Source organism: Bos taurus, chromosome 29 (genome assembly GCF_002263795.3).
Source record: "Bos taurus isolate L1 Dominette 01449 registration number 42190680 breed Hereford chromosome 29, ARS-UCD2.0, whole genome shotgun sequence".
NCBI lineage: Eukaryota > Metazoa > Chordata > Mammalia > Artiodactyla > Bovidae > Bos > Bos taurus.
This window is the reverse complement of record NC_037356.1, coordinates 32,735,751-32,754,239: the sequence shown is the minus strand read 5'-3', so window position 1 is coordinate 32,754,239 and position 18,489 is coordinate 32,735,751. Positions and strand designations below refer to the sequence as shown.

Genomic DNA, 18,489 nt, shown 5'->3' with positions numbered 1-18,489 from the left:
AACAACATCCAGCTCCCTTTTTGTTCTCTTCTTTCACATCCCTGACTCCTCCCCAGAGATAAGCATTAACCTGAATACTGTGGGACTTCCCTGATGGCTCAGCAGTAAAGACGTCTGCCTGCAATGCAGGAGACAAAGGTTCAGTCCCTAGGTATTGAAGATTCCCTGGAGGAGGAACCCACTCCAGTATTCTTGCCTGGAGAATCCCATTGACAATACCTGGTGGACTACAGTCTATAGGGTCACACAGAGTTGGGCACAACTGAAATGGCTTAGCTCACACTCTGAATACTGTGCTTACCATTTCCTTGCCTTTTTCTAAAAAAAAATAGCAATATGCATGCCTCAATGGCATATTTAGCTTGGCTTAGTTTTAGATTTGCTTCTCCATAGTTTTTGAACTTTATAAAAAGTCTCTCAGGTTGTATGTGGTCTTCTGGGACTAGGATTTTTCATTCAACATGGATTCATCCATGCAGAGGAGTGCCTCAGTGGCCCTTTGGTTTTCATGTCATAGAACGTTGCATTTTCTAAATACACTATGATTTCATTATGCACTCTTTTTTCAGTGGGTTTTGAGATTGTTTCCAGTGTTTTGGTAATTTAATACATTCAATTGTTATTATTGTTTGTATATTGTCTCCTTTACACATGCTAAATTTTCTCTTGGGTATATCCTTACAGAAATCGGTGTGCGTGCGTGAGTGCTCAGCTGTTCAGGCACGTCCGACTCTTTACGACCTCTTGGACAGTAGCCCACCAGGCTCCTCCGTCCATGGAATTTTTCAGGCAAGAATACTGGCTGCTGCTGCTGCTAAGTCACCTCAGTCATGTCCGACTCTGTGCGACCCCATAGATGGCAGCCCACCAGGCTTCCCCATCCCTGGGATTCTCCAGGCAAGAACACTGGAGTGGGTTGTCATTTCCTTCTCCAATGCATGAAAGTGAAAAGTGAAAGTGAAGTTGCTCAGTCGTGTCCAACTCCTAGCAACCCGATGGACCACAGCCCACCAGGCTCTTCTGTCCATGGGACTGTCCAGGCAAGAGTACGGGATTGTGTTGCTATTTCCTCCTCCAGGGGATCTTCTCCACCCGGGGATCGAACCTGTGTTTCCTGTGTCTTCTGCATTGGCAGGCAGATTCTTGACTATTACATCACCTGAGAAGCCCCACAGAAATTGAATATATACTGATTAAATTTGCTGGGTATGCAGGCATTCAACTTTCCAAGATAACATTACATGGTTTTTCAGCTTCCACCAGCTATGTGTATGAGACCCTCTCCACATCCAACACCTTGGTATTGTCAGACTTCTTAGATTTGTCGATCAAATAGATGTAAACCAGTATTTCATGGGGACAAAATGTCATCCATCTCTTCCTGATTATTAGTGAGATGAGCGCCTCTTTGTTGGTCATGTGTTTCTTTTTTAAAAATAAATATGAAACAACTTTTATTTAAAACTTGAAGCAAACCCCACATATTGCTTAATTATATTTCATTAGCTCCTCCCTGTCTACAGGCTGAAATGATTGGTTCCATACGTATTTCTTGTTCTATTAGATGTTTCTTTATGGTTTCTACCCATGTTTATGCTGAGCTGAGGTTTTTCTTGATTGTAGGAGTGCTTTATATATTTTTGAAACTGCTTTTCTGTTGGCTGTATATGTTTCAGATATTTTCTTCAAGTTTGTAGCTTATATTTTTACCTTCATTGAAGACTCTTTTTAAATTTTTTTTTAACTTTTTTTTCAAATTTTAAACTTTTTTTTTGTTTGGAGGTATAGCCTATTAGAAAAACATCTACTTCTGCTATATTGACTATGCCAAAGCCTTTGATTGTGTGGATCACAACAAACTGTGGAAAATTCTTCAAGAGATGGGAATACTAGACCACATGACCTGCCTCCTGAGAAATCTGTATGCAGGTCAAGAAGCAACAGTTAGAACTGAACATGGAACAACAGACTGGTTCCAAATCCAGAAAGGAGTATATCAAAGCTGTATATTGTCACCCTGCATATTTAACTTATATGCAGAGTACATAATGAGAAATGCTGGACTGGATGAAACATAAGCTGGAATCAAGGTTGCCAGGAGAAATACCAATAACCTCAAATATGCAGATGACACAACCCTTATGGCAGAAAGTGAAGAACTAAAGAGCCTCTTGATAAAAGTGAAAGAGGAGAATGAAAAAGTTAGCTTAAAGCTCAACATTCAGAAAACTAAGATCATGGCATCTGGTCCCATCACTTCATGGGAAATACATGGGGAAACAGTGGAAACAGTGACAGATGTTATTTTGGGGAGCTCCAAAATCACTGCAGATGGTGATTGCAGCCATGAAATCAAAAGACTCTTGCCTGGAAAAAAACTTGGAAGAAAAGTTATGACCAACCTAGACAGCATATTAAAAAACAGAGACATTACTTTGCCAACAAAGGTCCATCTAGTCAAAGCTATGGTTTTTCCAGTAGTCATGTATGGATGTGAGAGTTGAACTATAAAGAAAGCTGAGCGGTGAATAATTGATGCTTTTGAACCGTGGTGTTGAAGAAGACCCTTGAGAGTCCCTAGGACAGCAAGGAGATCCAACCACTCCATCCTAAAGGAAATCAGTCCTGAATATGCATTGGAAGGACTGATGCTGAAGCTGAAACTCCAATACATTGCTCCCCTGATGTGTATAACTAACCCATTTGAAAACACCCTCATGCTGGGAAAGATTGAAAGTGGGAGGAGAAGGGGATGACAGAGGATGAGATGGTTGGATGGCATCACTGACTCAATGGACATGAGTTTGGGTAAACTCTGGGAGTTGGTGATGGACAGGGAAGCCTGGCATGCTGCAGTCCATGGGGTCACAAAGAGTTGGACACGACTGAGTGACTGAGTTGAACTGATAGCCAATTAACAGTGTTGTGGTAGTTTCAGATGAACAGCAAAGGGATTCAGCCATACAAATACATGTATCCACTCTCCCCCCAAACCTCTCCCATCCAAGCTGCCATATAATATTGAGTAAGAGTTCCGTATGCTATAAAATAGGTCCTTGTTGGTTATCCATTTTGAATATATCAGTGTGTACATGATCTTCCCAAACTCCCTAAGTATCCCTTCCCCCCAGCAAGTATAAGTTCGGTTTCTAAGTCTGTGAGTCTCTGTCTATTTTGTAAGTTCATAATTTCTTTTTAGATTACACATATTATAAGGGATGTCATATGATATATCTCCTTCTCTGTCTGACTTACTTCAATCAGTATGACACTCTCTAGGTCCATCCGTGTTGCTGCAAATGGCATTATTTCATTCTTTTTAATGGCTGAGTAATATTCCATTGTATATATGTACCACATCTTACCTTTGTTGATGGACATTTAGGTTGCTTCCATGTCTTGGCTATTGTAAATAGTGCTGCAATGAACATTGGAGTGCATGTATCCTTTCAGATCATGTTTTTCTCCTAATACATGCCAAGGGTAGGATGGCAGGGTCATATGGTAGCTCTATTTTTAGTTCTTTAAGGAACCTCCATGCTATTCTCCATAATGACTAAACCAGTTTACATTCCCACCAATAGTGTAGGAGGGTTCCCTCCCATTGGAGACTCTTTGGACAAATAGAAATTCTTAGTTATAATATAGTCAAACTTATATATCTTTTCTTGTATAACTAGAAATGTTTATGTCTTGACTAAGAAATCTTTTCCTATTCCAAGGTTATTAAGATACTCACTAGTTCTGAAAGTTTTCAAATGTTGCCTTGATATTTATATTCTTAATCTATTCAGTATTGATTTTTGAAGGTGTGAGAAAGGGATCCTTTTCAATGATTTCCATGTAAAAAGCTCCCTTTTTTCAATGAAGGAGATATTTACACCTAGACCTTTGCACCTTGAAAGCCCATGCTTTTAATCACTCTGCTGTTCCAAGGAAATAGTGGTATCGTATTAGACCGTTGGATAAGCAAGCGTTAGACACTGGGGAGAAAAGTGAACTAAAGCACAGCTGCTACCCTCAGTCTATTGCTCAATATTAGGAGCTGAGGGTTGGATTAGATCCTTTTTTTCAAATCATTTCTGGCCCCTCTAAGTTTCATGACAGCATATTCCAGGTCATCTTTTGGCATTGGCAGTTCTGCAGAGCAGTTCCTATGGGAAGCTCTGGGTTCCATTTCTTTTTTAAAATTAAATTTAAATATTTTTAGTATAGTTGGTATGCACTATAGGTTACAGATGTACAACATAATGATTCGCATTTTTTAAAGTTTTTATTCCTTTTATTGTTATTACAAAACATTGACTATATTCCACATATTATACAATTTAGCCTTGTAGCTTATTTTATATCTAATAGTTTGTACCTCTTAATTCCTTACCCCAGGTTACCTCTCTTTCCCTCTTCCCATTGTAACTACTAGTCTGTACTCAAATCTGTGAGTCTGCCTCTTTTTTGTTATATTCACTAGCTTGTTGTATCATTTAGATTCTGCATATAAGTGAGATCATAGAATATTTGTCTTTCTTTGGCTGACTTACTGCACTTAGCATAATGCCCTCAAGTCTATCCATGTTTCTGCAAATGCAAAAATGTCATTGTTCTTATGGCTGAGTAGTATTCCAGTGTGTGTTTGTGTGAGTGTGTGGACTCAGTACAATACTTATGAAAATACCAAGGAAATAAAAGCAAAAATAAACAAGTAGGACCTAATTAAACTTAAAAGCTTTTGATAGCCAAGGAAACCATTGATAAAATGAAAGGACAATCTATTGAATGTGAGAAAATATTTGCAAATTGACTTGACTGATAAGGGATTAATATCCAACATGTATAAACAGCTCAATGTCAAGAAGACAACTTGATTAAAAATGGGTAGAAGAGCCGAATAGACATTTTTCCAAAGAGAAAATGCAGATAGCCAGCAGGCACATGAGAAGATGTTCGGCATCACTAATCATCAGGGAAAAGCAAATCAAAGCCACAGTGAGATATCACCACACACCTGTCAGAATGGCTATCATCAAAACCATCACAAACAATAAATGTTGATAAGGATGTGGATAAAAGGAAACCCTCATACATGCTGGTGGGAGTGGAAACTGGTGCAGCCACTATGGAGAACAGTATGGAGGTTTCTCAAAAAACTAAAAATAGAACTACCATGCATGTGTGCATGCTAAGTTGCTTCAGTCGTGTCCAGCTCTTTGTGGATCCTATACTGTAGCCAGCCAGGCTTCTCTGTCCGTAGGATTCTCCAGACAAGAATTCTGGAGTGGGTTGCCATGCCCTCCTCCAGGAGATCTTCCTGACCTAGGGATCGAACCCAAGTCTCTTACATCTCCTGCATTGGCAGGCAGTTTCTTTATCACTAGTGCCACCTGAGAAGTCCGGAACTACCATATGACCCAGCAGTTTCACACCTGGGTACATATCTGAGAAACAAAAACCCTATTTCAAAAAGATAACATGCACCCTGATGTTCATAGTAGTATTATTTACAATTGCTAAGATATGGGAGAAACTTAAGTGTCCATCAGCAGATGAGTGGATAGAGAAGATGGATTCTGCTTCTTTAGTCCTTGTTTCTTTCGTTTTCTGGAGGTTAAAGTGATACCATGGGGAAGAGCACAAGCTTAGAGTCAGACAAACCTAGATTCAAGGCTCAGTCCTCCCACGCAGTAACCTGGAGGAAGTTAAACCCTTATGAACCTCAGTTTATTTGCTCTGTGTCCCTACTCTGCAGATCCTCTGCAGAAAAGCGTAGCTTCCTCATTTACTCCTCTGCTAGGGGTGAGGACATAGGAGATGGTGGTGGCCAGCCCCTCTGGGACCATCTGCCTCATGGAAGGGTGATGCCCCCACAGAGCTGACACAAATGACCAATGTCCACTATAGCTCCCTGGGATGTTACCCTGTCTTATCTTTCCCCCCTCTGCTTGGTTGGAGGATCTCATCACTCAGCTGGCCTGTGAGCTCCTGGTGAGAAGCCCTCAGACCTCATTTCTTCCATGGTCTCACCCCAATGCTGTGTACACAACAAAGCATTCATCAGTGGTCTTTGAGGGACTGAGTTAAGAGGGAAAGAGACCCCACTCTTGCAGTCTGGGGCTGAAGGCCATGCCTTTTGGTTTCCCAGGGAAAACAAAAACAAAACCCAAAAGCCAGCCATCAAAACAGAGAAAAGAGAAAGGCCTTCCTCCACATACCACCCCAGGTGCTGAGAGCCGGCTTTGAGAAGGTCGGGTGTGACAGGCGGCCTCCACTCTGTCCCTCATTGGTCCCCACCACCTGGCTGGAGTGTTTATCGCTGGCACCTCTCACGCTTGGCAGGCAGAGATTCCTGGCTCTGCACACACAGCAGCAGAGAGAAGAACGATCCCACAGCACACACGGCACCACTCCTGACTCCACAGCCCATGTATGTAGCCTGGTAATTAATCAACCAGCGATGAGATACAGGAACATCGCTGGGTCCTGTCGCTGCCCAGGGCGCTTTGCGTTGTCACCGCGTACGTTTTTCATCCAAGCTAAACAGAGTGCTGGGTGGGGTGCTGTTTCTTGCAGTATTTACAGGCCCCTGGGATTTTTCCCTTCTCTCTAAGGACTGTGAAGGTAACAGGCTGACTTCAGCAATTTCTGCAGTGAGGTCATAGGGCCCTGGGAGGGTAACCTGAGTCCAGAAGACGGTACCCAAGGCCCTTGTAGTGTTGGGGTTAGAGAGAGAGAGAGACAGGAAGGGGGGGACTTGATTCAACTAAATCTAAGACTCATTTGCAGTGTTTTTGGTAAGGTTCCAATTATGCCTCTCAACAGAGCAAAGTTTTACAACATTCCAAATGTAAACATTGGAAAGAGGCTACAAAGTGAAAACAATCAGGTGACATCTCAAGCCAAAAAGAAGCCCAAAGTGATCTTAATGATCGAACTGCCCCAGGCTAAGTGGAGTTTGAATGATCGGCCTGCTAGAATCCACGTCGGTCTTCCTCTCACTCACACAGGACACTCTAGAACTTGACTTTGAGACACTGGGCTCGCATCCCAGGTACACCGCCTGCTAGTCCCATGGTCCTGGGCTTGCAGCTGAACCTGTCAGTGCCTGACTGTGGGCATCTGTGAAGTGGGGACAGTCCAGCCCAGCTTCCCAAAAGGTTTGTATGGCGATTCAAAATGAGCTACTGTGAACAGCAGCTCCCTGGGTGTCCATGTCTCATGGGGGGTCCAGATGGCTCCAGCGTACATGGGTGTCCTTGTCTTTTCTCTCCGAATCCTTTATCTTTGCTTCTTCTTCAGATGTCTTCACCTCTCTCTCCTTTTTAAATATTGAAATAAATAAGTATTTTTTTGTCTGTGCAAGGTCCTAGTTGCGGCATGTGGGATCTTTAATTGCAGCATGCAAGATCTAGTTCCCTGACCAGGGATAGAACCCAGGTCCCCTGCACTGGGAGGGGAAGTCTTAGCCACTGGACCAGCAGGGAAGTCTGCAGGTGCTCCTTTTTGGGATTCCTCTTCTCCCATTCAGGCCATGGTTAGGATTTCCCAGGGGTGATTCATGGATTGCTGGTCCCCACATGGCACACAATGAGAGGGCCTTCTGAAGACAAATCAATTTGGAAACAGAGCCCTGTAACCCCCTCTGAAAGTTCCGGAGACCTCATCCATGTCTGCTCCTCCGTTGCTTGGCACCTCACTCCTGAATCTGATCCCAGACCCATTTTCTACATATTGCCTATTAATCCCTCTCCCCAAATACAACTTGGGACTCATCCTAGATGATGCTGGTATGGTGACAGGATACACTGAAGCTTATGACTTGTCAAGCACAGTGGTGGTTCTTTAGTGCTTGAGTACTAAGTTGCTTCAGTCATGCCTAATTCTTTGAAACCATATGGACTGTAGCCCACCAGGCTCCTGTGTCCATGGGATTCGTCAGGCAAGAATACTGGAGTGGGTGGCCATGCCCTCCTCCAGAGGATCTTCCTGATCCAGAGACTGAACCCACATCTCTTATGTCTCCTATATCGGCAGGCAGGTTCTTTACCACTAGCACCACCTTATCAACATTTAACTCCCAGGCAGCCCAGCAAGACCGGTGCACGCCACATAGGCATGACCAAACCACGGGTCTACTGTCTTTTTAATAAATGAGGAAAGTAAGACTCAAGGCTGGTATCTTGCTCAGAGTCACAGAACAAGTTAAGTGATAGAGTGGGGCATGGCCCAGGCCTCCCTCCAGGTCTGTCCAGCAGGAAAGTGCAGTGTCCTGCCTGTCCCTAGCTGGAAGGACAGTGTCCTGCCTGGCACTGTGCGTGTGGGTGTGTGGCCAGTGGTCCTTTGGACTGGAGTGCTTACAGGCCTCTGAGTCAATGTGATGGAAGTCGGAGTCGCATTGGTGGACAGTCAACTCCATGTGTGTGTCCAGCATGCCCGGGGTCTGTCGGGCACTCCACGTGGAATGACAACATCATCTCCATACACAGATAGACAGGCTCAGGAGATGGAGTGGTGTGGCCGGGCAGCTGCCAAGCTAGAGTCCCAAGTGTTCTAGATCCAACCTCACCCTCCATGCTCTGGAGCCGCTTAGATTGCCCTGCTTTTCTCACTAATTGAAACCTCAGGGCGCTGTTGTGGTGCCTGTTGCTATAAACACTTTGCCAATTTGCATAAGTATGTGACATTATAAAAGTTCCTTAAAGATCTTATCCACCTTGCTGGCACCCAGCCCAAGGGAAAGCCAGGTAGAAAGACAATGTGTGTGTTATTTAAGAGAAGAAAAAAAAAAAAACTTTTCTTGTTTTTGTTCCCCATGCAGGTGAACAGGGTAAGAAGTGGAAAACACCCCAGGCCGAGGCAGCGCCTGCAGCTTGCTTTGTTTTGTTTTGAAATTGCTTGAGAGAAATCTTCCTTGTACCTCCTAAGCTGCCTGTCATATGTGAAAAGCCGGAACGGGACTCTTAAGATTCTATAAATGAATTCGTTTTGGAACACAGGGTTCTCTGCTGGGCGGGAAGGAACTGTAGCGATCACCGGGTCCAGCATGTCACTTGCAGAGAGGCCCGTGAGCTGGACCTGGCAGCCGTAGGCCACTCTAACCTCTGCCGCATGGCTCTCTCACACTCTCCCAAGCACTCCAGGCTCAGCTGAACAGCTCACACTTGTTTTCGGCAGCGTGAAACTCAACTCGATGCATCAATACACAATCGATAGCTTCAGAGCTGGGCCCAGGTGAGCCCTCCCCAGACTTCCCTGGCCTCTCTGCTGAGCCCCAGCCAGTCCCAAGCATCAGCCCTAGGTCAGGATGGTACCTGCCCTCCAGTCTTTATCCCCGGAGCTCCTTCAGAAGATAGGTGCTGTCGTCCCTGCTTTTCAATATGGACATCAAGGCTGGGAGAGGTTAGTGTGTCTTGGGTCCACAGCTGGGAAATGAGGCTGACCACAGCCCAGGACTGACTGGCTGGGTGCTTCAGTGTCATCAGCTTCCTAGGTTGTGGGAAAGAGTAAGAAAAAGCAAGCACAAAGTCTAGCCCAGTGTCTTGTACACAGTGGGCGCTTTCAGAAAGCTCAGTCCCATCCCTGTGATGTCTTCTCTGAGTCCTCCTTCATCATCAGTTAAACCTGATGGAAACAGGGTCTATAACATGCAGATTTATTACCATTTGGTTTACCTAAGTAACCTGTCCTTCAGAGGGACTTGGTAACCCAGCGAATGAATTTCAAACTATCTGGCACTTGAGTGGGTGGAGGATAGTACTTTGCAACTGAGAGCCCAAGAAGCTGTTAAACACTTAAAATGTACAGGGAGGAATTGTTCATCCTATCCCATCTCCTAGCCAGGGAAGAATACATGTATCTTCTCTCTCCATCTCAAGCAGCCTTGTTTGAGCAAAGTTCTTGATATAATTTCTTGACCCCTCCCAACCAGTCTCCCTAGACATATTTTTGGAGGCTTCCTATTGAATAATTAAGCAGCACAACTTGGCATATAAGACAGTTTGAGTGAAGGCAGTGTGTGGGACAGGATGGTGGGGCAGGAGGGTGGGGTGGGAGGTGGAAGTGTGTGCAAAGGATAAGGACCTCAAGAAACCCAGAAACCCAGGAAGTCAAGGGCTTGGGCTGGGGAGGGGTGAGTCCATGGAGCATTAGGGAGGTTCCCCTTGTGTCTTTCTGCTGGTCCACTTATGGATCTTTCTGCACTTCCCCCTAAGTGTTCATGTTCAATCAGTCACTTGTGTCCAGCAATTTGAGACCCCATGGACTGTAGCCCACCGTCTCCTCTGTCCATGGAATTTTCCATGCCAGAATGCTGGAGTGGGTTGCCATTTCCTTCTCGAGGAGATCTTCCTGACCCCGAGGGATTGAACCCAGGTCTCCTGCATTGGCAGGCAGATTCTTGACCACTGAACCACCTGGGAAGTCGAAGCAGGTGAGCAGCTTTGTCCTGCCACCCAGAAAGCCCAATTCCCCTCGCACTCCCCCTCCACTCCGCCTACCCTACAGTTACTTCCAGGGCTGAACAGCAGAGCCTGGAGGAACAGTGTCCAAGGGAGGAGACGTGGCTGAGGGGAGGAGTTGCAGCCACAGGACCGTAGAAGGTGGGATCAAGGCTTCTGGAAGGAAGGAGATGGGGAGGGGACCAGTGTTGACTGAGCATGTACTAGGTGCCAGGAATTTGACACATATAATCTTATTTAATCCCCACAGAAGTCCTGTAAGATAGGAATTATTATCCTCTTTGTACTGGTGAGGATACAGAGGATCAGCAAGGTTAGGCAACTCACCGGAGGTCACATGATGACTGAGGTGGAGCCAGAATTCAATGCGTGTCCTTTGATTGGAAATCCTGTGTTCTCTCCATTAGCACTAGTACCCGGTGAGATCAGTTCCAAAGTGCTGACTGCATCAGTTGTCCCTTTTCCCTTGTGAACTTGAGCAAGCTGCTCAACTTTCTGGCTTCCTGGCCTCAAAATGGGCATCAGTAGACTACCTACCTTGGAGGTATGCTATGGATTAAGCGAGGTGTGCAGCTAAGCTGCTTAGAGCAAGGTCCCGCAGGTCCGAGTTCTCTAAACATCAGCCACTGCGTTGACTTTTACTACTGATGCCACTGTTCCTGCATCTTGGGGAAGACATGCCCAAAATCTCTGTGCCTTGGTTTTCTCATCTGTGAAATGGGTGGGTTGGACAAGAGGATGCCTAATCTATCCAATAAAAATGAAATTTTATTTCCAGCTGTAAAACCCAATTACTCTGCTTGGCGTTCAGGTTCCCCTATTGGCTGGTCCAAGGTTTCCCACCAGACTTGGACTCCCCTGTGGGGTCCCTTCATTCTTAATCATGTGCCCACAGCCTGGCACCCAGCTGATCAGCCACTGCCTGATTCCTTCCAGCCTCCAGTCATACTCTTTACCTTCCTTGATGCTCCTTGCTGTCGTCTGCCAACTTGACTTCTGCACTTCTTTCAAGGCCCAGATTAAAACTCAACTCTTCCATGAAACTGTCTCTGGCAAACCCCACCCTGCGATGACTTCTCCTTCACTTAAAACTCCCTCAGCTCTTCTGCCCACAGTCTGAGTCACACGGATTTTGAATGGTTTATATTGTCTCGTTTAAGTCTGTTTGATTTGCTCAATTCCCTAAAAGTAAACTCCCTAAGGGCACGGCCCTCGTTTGCTACTTTGGTGTAGCCTCAGTAATACCTGCGCTGTTCTGGGTGCCTGTTTGGTGAACTAGTGGCCCTTAGGCCGGCCATTCCCTGCTCAACCAATGGCTGAGCATCCCTGCTGGTGGGAGGTGGGGGGACTTTGTTCAGGATGCTTATGACTCTGAGGATGGCAGAGGGATTACCTCTGCCCTCAGGGAGCTGCAGAAGAGGCAGATGTCTTGGTGTAAACAAGCTGCAGTATGATTAATTGCATTGCAGAGGTACGGGAAAGGTGGCCCTCTGCCTGCAGAAGGAGGGGAGCTCAAGGATGAGCAGGAGCCACCAGCAAGGACAGGGAGGGCATTTCCAAGGGCACAGAGAGTGGGAAGACACATGCGTCTGGTTTCTTGAGACCAATTAAAGGGTATATTTTAGGGGAGGGAAGCAGGTCGGGGACAGCAGGAGGGACTGAAGTTGGAAATATAGTTTTCAGTTATCCAAAGGCATATCCAGAGACCCCCAGTGGGGTCTTTATCCCCTCAAGCCAAATGAAGACCATGTCCAAATGAGAAAATTAACAGCTACATAAAGAGCTTTATTTATTTATTTGGCATGAAAGTGCCCCCTTTTTAATTTTTAATTAGAGGATCATTGCTTTACAATGTGGTGCTGGTTTCTGCTGTGTAACAGTGTGAATCAGCTGTAAGTATACCCACATCCCATCCCTCTTGAGCCTCCCTCCCGCCTTCCTCTAGGTCATCACAGAGGCTGAGCTGAGCTCCCTGTGCTATAAGGCAGCTTCCCACGAGCTGTTTTATACGTCGCGGTGTATACATGTCCATGCCACTTCCCAGGTTGTCCCACCCTCTTCCCCTGCTGTTTCCGCAAGTCCATTCTCTACAGCTGCCTCTCTATTCAAAAGTGCCCTTAAAAAAAGAAAAAAGAAAGAAATCATACTGATGAGAGAGATTTGTTTTTCATTTCATTTTGTTTTAGCAAAATGTTTTGTTTATCTTGGCTCAACAAAATAAAGATCTGGCAATTCTGTGCCAGAAGGGAAGTTTCCAGGTCTAAATTCTTGAAGCTACTGCTAGAGAGTCATTGAGGTATATGGAAATAAGGAGCAGGTACAATGTCGATTAATCTCTTAGGAGGACAGAGAAAGGTTTAGAACTTCTCAGCAATTTCCACTGATGAGGTTGGCAGATGGAATGATGCTCACGGTGGAGGCTGTAGGGGAGCCAGGGGCAGAGACAGTTTGATCTGTTTTGATGGCTTTAATCCCTGCTCTCCCTCATGAGAGGTGTGAGCTATTCGAGCTGCCTCTTGGTCCTCCTCTGCTCTGTGCTCTTGCCCCCTCCCTGGGAGGGAATAAAAGGTGTCCAAGCTCTGCGTGCAGCTCAGACCCGATCGCCCATCTTTCTGCCTTTCAAAGCAACAGCTGACAACTGTGATTTCTCATCTCCAGGTGCAAAGGAAATTGCCCCTTGTAAGTGTCTGCATGTTTCAGGCCCCTGCTCCCCCACCCACCGCCAGGGTTGTTTCGGTGCCTGTCAGTTGAATTTGCACTAATGAGATTAAAGTCGGTGTGTTGGAACGTTCACACATTTTTGCCCAGATCCGTTCAAAATTCCTAAGGTAAGAACTTGCCTGAATCAATATAGTAGTCATTTCAAATCTTGAGCTGTCCCTTGTAGGGCATTTCAGTCATTTCGTTGAAACAAGAGAACAGCCAGGGGCCCTGGAAACAAAGATGTGAAGAGGGATGAGGGGCAGGGGCTGGGTAGGCTGCTCTGGGGGAAAGGGGGTTTCAAGTCTATATGGCAACATTTGGTTAGTTCAATAATTTCTTACTCTAGCTGGGATTTTACTCTACAGATGGTTTATCTAAGGCCTTGTGGCAGTTTTGGTCAAAAAGGCAAGCAATCATGATAATAGGAAGCAGGGGATCCCAGGGAGCAAGGGAGAAGATGCAGCCTGGGGAGGGTGGGGCAGTAGAGGATGATGACAGGGGGTTTTCAAGTCTTTGGCCCCTGGAGTCATGGACAGAGGTACTGAATCAACGAGAAGACTTGGAGGCTGGCAAGGAGGGGGCTCATGCGAATTTCTTGTTATTGAAGCAACCACAGCTTGGAAGAAGCAGCCAAGGCTTAAGGGAGTAGCAAAGACCTGAATTCTTGTCTTAGGTCCACTGTGTGAATTTGGGTCAGTGGCACCACCCTCCTGGGCCTCAGTTTCCCCGGAATAAAGTGAGGGCAGGGCACCACTGGGATTTCCTTCCAGTTCTGTCCTGATCTGAGACTCTAAGCAAAAGACTCCTGCTCTCCGCTTTTGTTTCCTCATGAGATGCAAGCTCCTAGGAGCTGGGGCTATAACCCTGTCTCAGGCTAAGTTTGGGATGCGTGGAGGGAGGGAAAGAGGAAGGGACTGAGCCAAGTGAAAGCAACAGGGGGTGTCACTGCACATGCACTGATGACTGCCCACCGGAAGACCAAGGACAACTGGGTGATGGACGGCATTCTACACGCCAGTGCCCTGGAACAGATGGTGCCCAGAGGCCAACCTGTGTGCTCCATGTACGAGCAGGTGAAATTTGGGAAGCTGAGTCAGCTGTGGAAGAATCTTCCCCCTCATTCCTACACACACACACACACACACACACACACACACACACACATTATGGGGCCTCTTCAGTTCTGGAAGCCTGCTGATCTTTTGTCAGTTACTATCAGGTCCTCCTGTTTGCTTGCTGCTGCTGCTAAGTCGCGTCAGTTGTGTCCAACTCTGTGCGACCCCATGGGCGGCACCCAACAGGCTCCTCCATCCCTGGGATTCTCCAGGCAAAAATACTGTTTGCTTAGTCAATAGAATATGCTGACACTTGACTTGCTTGTACATTTTTGATGCTGTGTACATATGGTGGCCACTCCTGGGTCCCTCATGTCTATCACTACACACAATGGCATCTTGCTCGCCAGTGTGTGAAAGGGGATGTGGCTCAGTGATATAGGAAGCTCAAGTTAGGACTTAGAGGGTCAAGAGGCCAGAGTAACTGGGGTTGATAGGAGTGCGCAGCTGTGCTCTAATGGTTGAGGAAGTAACAGAGAACTTCAGGGAAAAAGAAATGGGAGTTTGCGAGGCCTGTGTCAGAACTGAGCACACCTCAGTTGGAGGTGGCTGGTTCTGAATGTGAACGGCTCATGTTTGTCATCCATGGCATCAGAAAGGTTTGTTGAGACCTTGGGAAGTATGAAACTGTCTTACCTCTTCTACTCTGTCTCTGATTCCTATTGACTTATGTCACTTCCCATCATCCATTTCCATTAGCCCCAAAAGCTTGCCAAGGGCACCCTGCTAATTAATTCCCCATTGCCTGTGAGCTCAGGTATGCTTTGGTGATGATTTCTAGGTTTGGGGAAAAATCAGTTTTGGGCTCTTATGGTATCCCTGCTGGTAATGATTTCTGCCTCAGAGTTCTCTGTGGCATCAGATGACTGTGCCATTATTTCATTTAGCACTTATTGGAGACCTACTTGAGAGCAGGAAATGACCTTGTTTTTGGTTAGTCACTAAGTCATGTCTGACTCTTTGCAACCCCATGAACTGTAGCCCTCCAGGCTCCTCTGTCCATGGGATTCTCCAGGCAAGAACACTGGAGTGGGTTGCCATTTCTTTCTCCAGGAGATCTTCTGGACCCAGGGATGGAACCAGTGTCTCCTGCACTGGCAGGCGGATTCTTTACCATTGAGCCACTCAGCCACCCCCACTTCCTAATAATGATACATATCGAGAAGCATGCCAAGCAAGCACACAGGGCTTCTGATTGATTGTGGCAACCCAAGTCTAGCTTCCCTCTGAGCCTCACAGTGTTCCAAGGCAGAGATGGTCACAGCTAGATTTTCATTCTGAACCTCCTCCCACAGCTGGTTTTGACTGGGATGCAGTGCTGATCAATGATAATTGAGGGGCTTCAAGACTGGAACTTTCTCAGAGTTGCCACATCGTGGGGCCCTGAGAAAGGAGCTGGACCTCTTTATTAGCAGACCTCGTCATTAGGCCCCAGGGGGCCCAGCAAGCACCCACATATTCAGATGCCTCCCTGCTGTGCTCCCCTAATGCTCAGGAGGCAGTATCATTTCTCTGGGACCACCCCACCCCCCCCCCCCCGCGCTTTTTCTGACAAAGCCTGTATCAGATGGGCTGCTACTGCTCTCAGGATCTCCCGGGATGCCGCATTTTGTCACTTGTTTGTCTTTGTCAGGTTTCCAGGATCTGTGTGGTTCTGTGTGTTATCTGTCTTAGATTGGAAGAAATAGGCAGATTCCTTTGGAAGCAGTTCAGTGATTAGCTGGTCTCAGAATGAACTACTTCCTAAATTAGAACATTTCTGCCTACTGTGCTGGGATGACCAGCTGCCCTGGGCTGCAGGGAACTGTGCTGGACATACCATACCACACTACACCACACCGTACCACACCACACCACACTACACCCCATCATACCACACCATACCACACCATATCATACCACACTATACCACACTATCCATATCATACCACACCATAGCACACCACACCACACCACACTATCCATATCATACCACACCCCATCATACCATACCACACCACACCATATCATACCACACCACACCACACTATCCATATCATACCACAGCATACCACACCATATCATACCACACCACATCATACCACACCACACTACACCACATCATACCACACCACACCACAAGACACCCCATCATACCGCACCGCACCATGCCACACTACACTCCATCATACCACACCACACCTTACCACACCATATCATACCACACCACACCACACTACACCCCATCATACCACACCACACCATACCACACCACACCACACTACACCCCATCATACCACACCACACCATACCACACCACACTACACCCCATCATACCACACCACACCATACCACACCATATCATACCACACCACACTACACCCCATCATACCACACCATGCCATACCACACCATATCATACCACACCACACTACACCCCATCATACCACACCATGCCATACCACACCATATCATACCACACCACACTACACCCCATCATACCAACACCATGCCATACCACAACCACTATTCATACCACACACACCACACTATAACATGATCATCCACACCCATATACATACCATACCATATCACACCACATAATATCAAATCACACATACCACACCATAATACACCACATCATACCACACCATATCATACCACACCACACCACACCATATCATACCCATACCGCACCACACTATCCATATCATACCACACTACACCACAACATACCACACCATACCACACCATATCATACCACACCACAGACAACCCATCATACCACACCATACCACACCATATCATACCACACCACACCACACTATCCATATCATACCACACCACACCACACTATCCATATCATACCACACCATATCATATCACACCACACCACACTATCCATAGCATACCACACCACACCACACCACACACTATCTATATCACACCACACCATAGCATACCACACCACACCACACTACATCCCATCATACCACACCATACCACGCCATATCACGCCACACCACACCACACTACACCCATCATACCACACCATACCACACCATAGCATACCACACCACACCACACTATCCATATCATACCACACCATAGCACACCACACCATACCACACACTATCCATATCATACCACACCACATCATATCATATCACACACACCACACCATACCACACCACATCATGCCACACTACACACCATACCATACCATATCATACCACACCTTTCATAACTGACCAGAGGGGTGGTGGGCCCTGCTCACTGTGTTTGAATGCCCATAGCTCAAGCCAGTCATGACCAGTCAACCACCTGAGTTGCCTGCAGCTCTTCATTAATTTTAAAACCCTTGAAGCAAGGATAAAGAATAGCCCATAAATACATGAAAAGCTGTTCAATGTCGTTAGCCAACAAGAAAATGTAGATCAAAACCACAATGAGATTCCACTTCACACCCACCAGGATGCCTAAATTAGATGATAACAAATGCTAGTTAAGATGTGGAGAAATTGGAATTTATACATTGTTGAGAATGTAAATGATAAGTGTAAAATAATTCAGCCACTTTGGAAAACAATCTGGTGGTTGCTCAACATGTTACATATAGGATTACTATATGGCCCTGCATTTTCACCCTGTGTATATAATGCAAGAAATGAAAACATAATCCCCACAAAAACATGTACATGAATACCCACAGCAATGTTACTCATAATAGCAAAAAGGTAGGGAAAAAAAACCCCTGATATCCAAATGGATAAATAACATGTTCTATATCCATGCAATGGAATATTATTCATCAATAAAAAGAAATGAAGCATGGAAAGACATCCTATATTCATAGATTGGAAGACTTAATACTGTTAAGATGGCAGTAATTCCCTAAGTAATCTGTAAATCCAACACATGAAAGTATTAGGCACTTAGTTATTCATTTCTGACTCTTTAAGACCCCATGGACTCTACCCGCCAGGCTCTTCTGTCCATGGCATTCCGCAGGCAAGAGTGCTGGAGTAGGTTGCCATTTCCTCCTCCAGGAGATTTTCCCAACCCAGGGATATTAACCATGTTAATATCTTAATATGCTTATTAATAAGCATATTAACCATGTTGCAACCCACCAGTGTTTTCAAATGATTTTGCATGGACTAACAATCACAAAGGACATTCGGGCTAAATCATGTGTGATTCTTCGTCTTGAAGCACATACAGTTAACAGGGAAGACACA

At 45.8% G+C, this 18,489-nt stretch overlaps 1 long non-coding RNA gene across 2 annotated transcripts in view; it reads left to right on the top strand.

The window, feature by feature from the left end:
* The window catches only part of LOC101902145 (uncharacterized), a 29,072-nt gene extending 17,850 nt beyond the window's left edge, over window positions 1-11,222 (top strand). Inside the window, exon 4 of one of the 2 annotated variants that reach the window (XR_009493342.1) lies at window positions 8,813-11,222. This is a non-coding gene — a long non-coding RNA (uncharacterized lncRNA). Of the gene's footprint in view, window positions 1-684; window positions 1,481-8,812 lie in introns of those variants that run through there. The other variant, XR_009493343.1, reaches the window with a different exon arrangement.
* The last annotated feature ends 7,267 nt before the right edge of the window (window positions 11,223-18,489 follow it).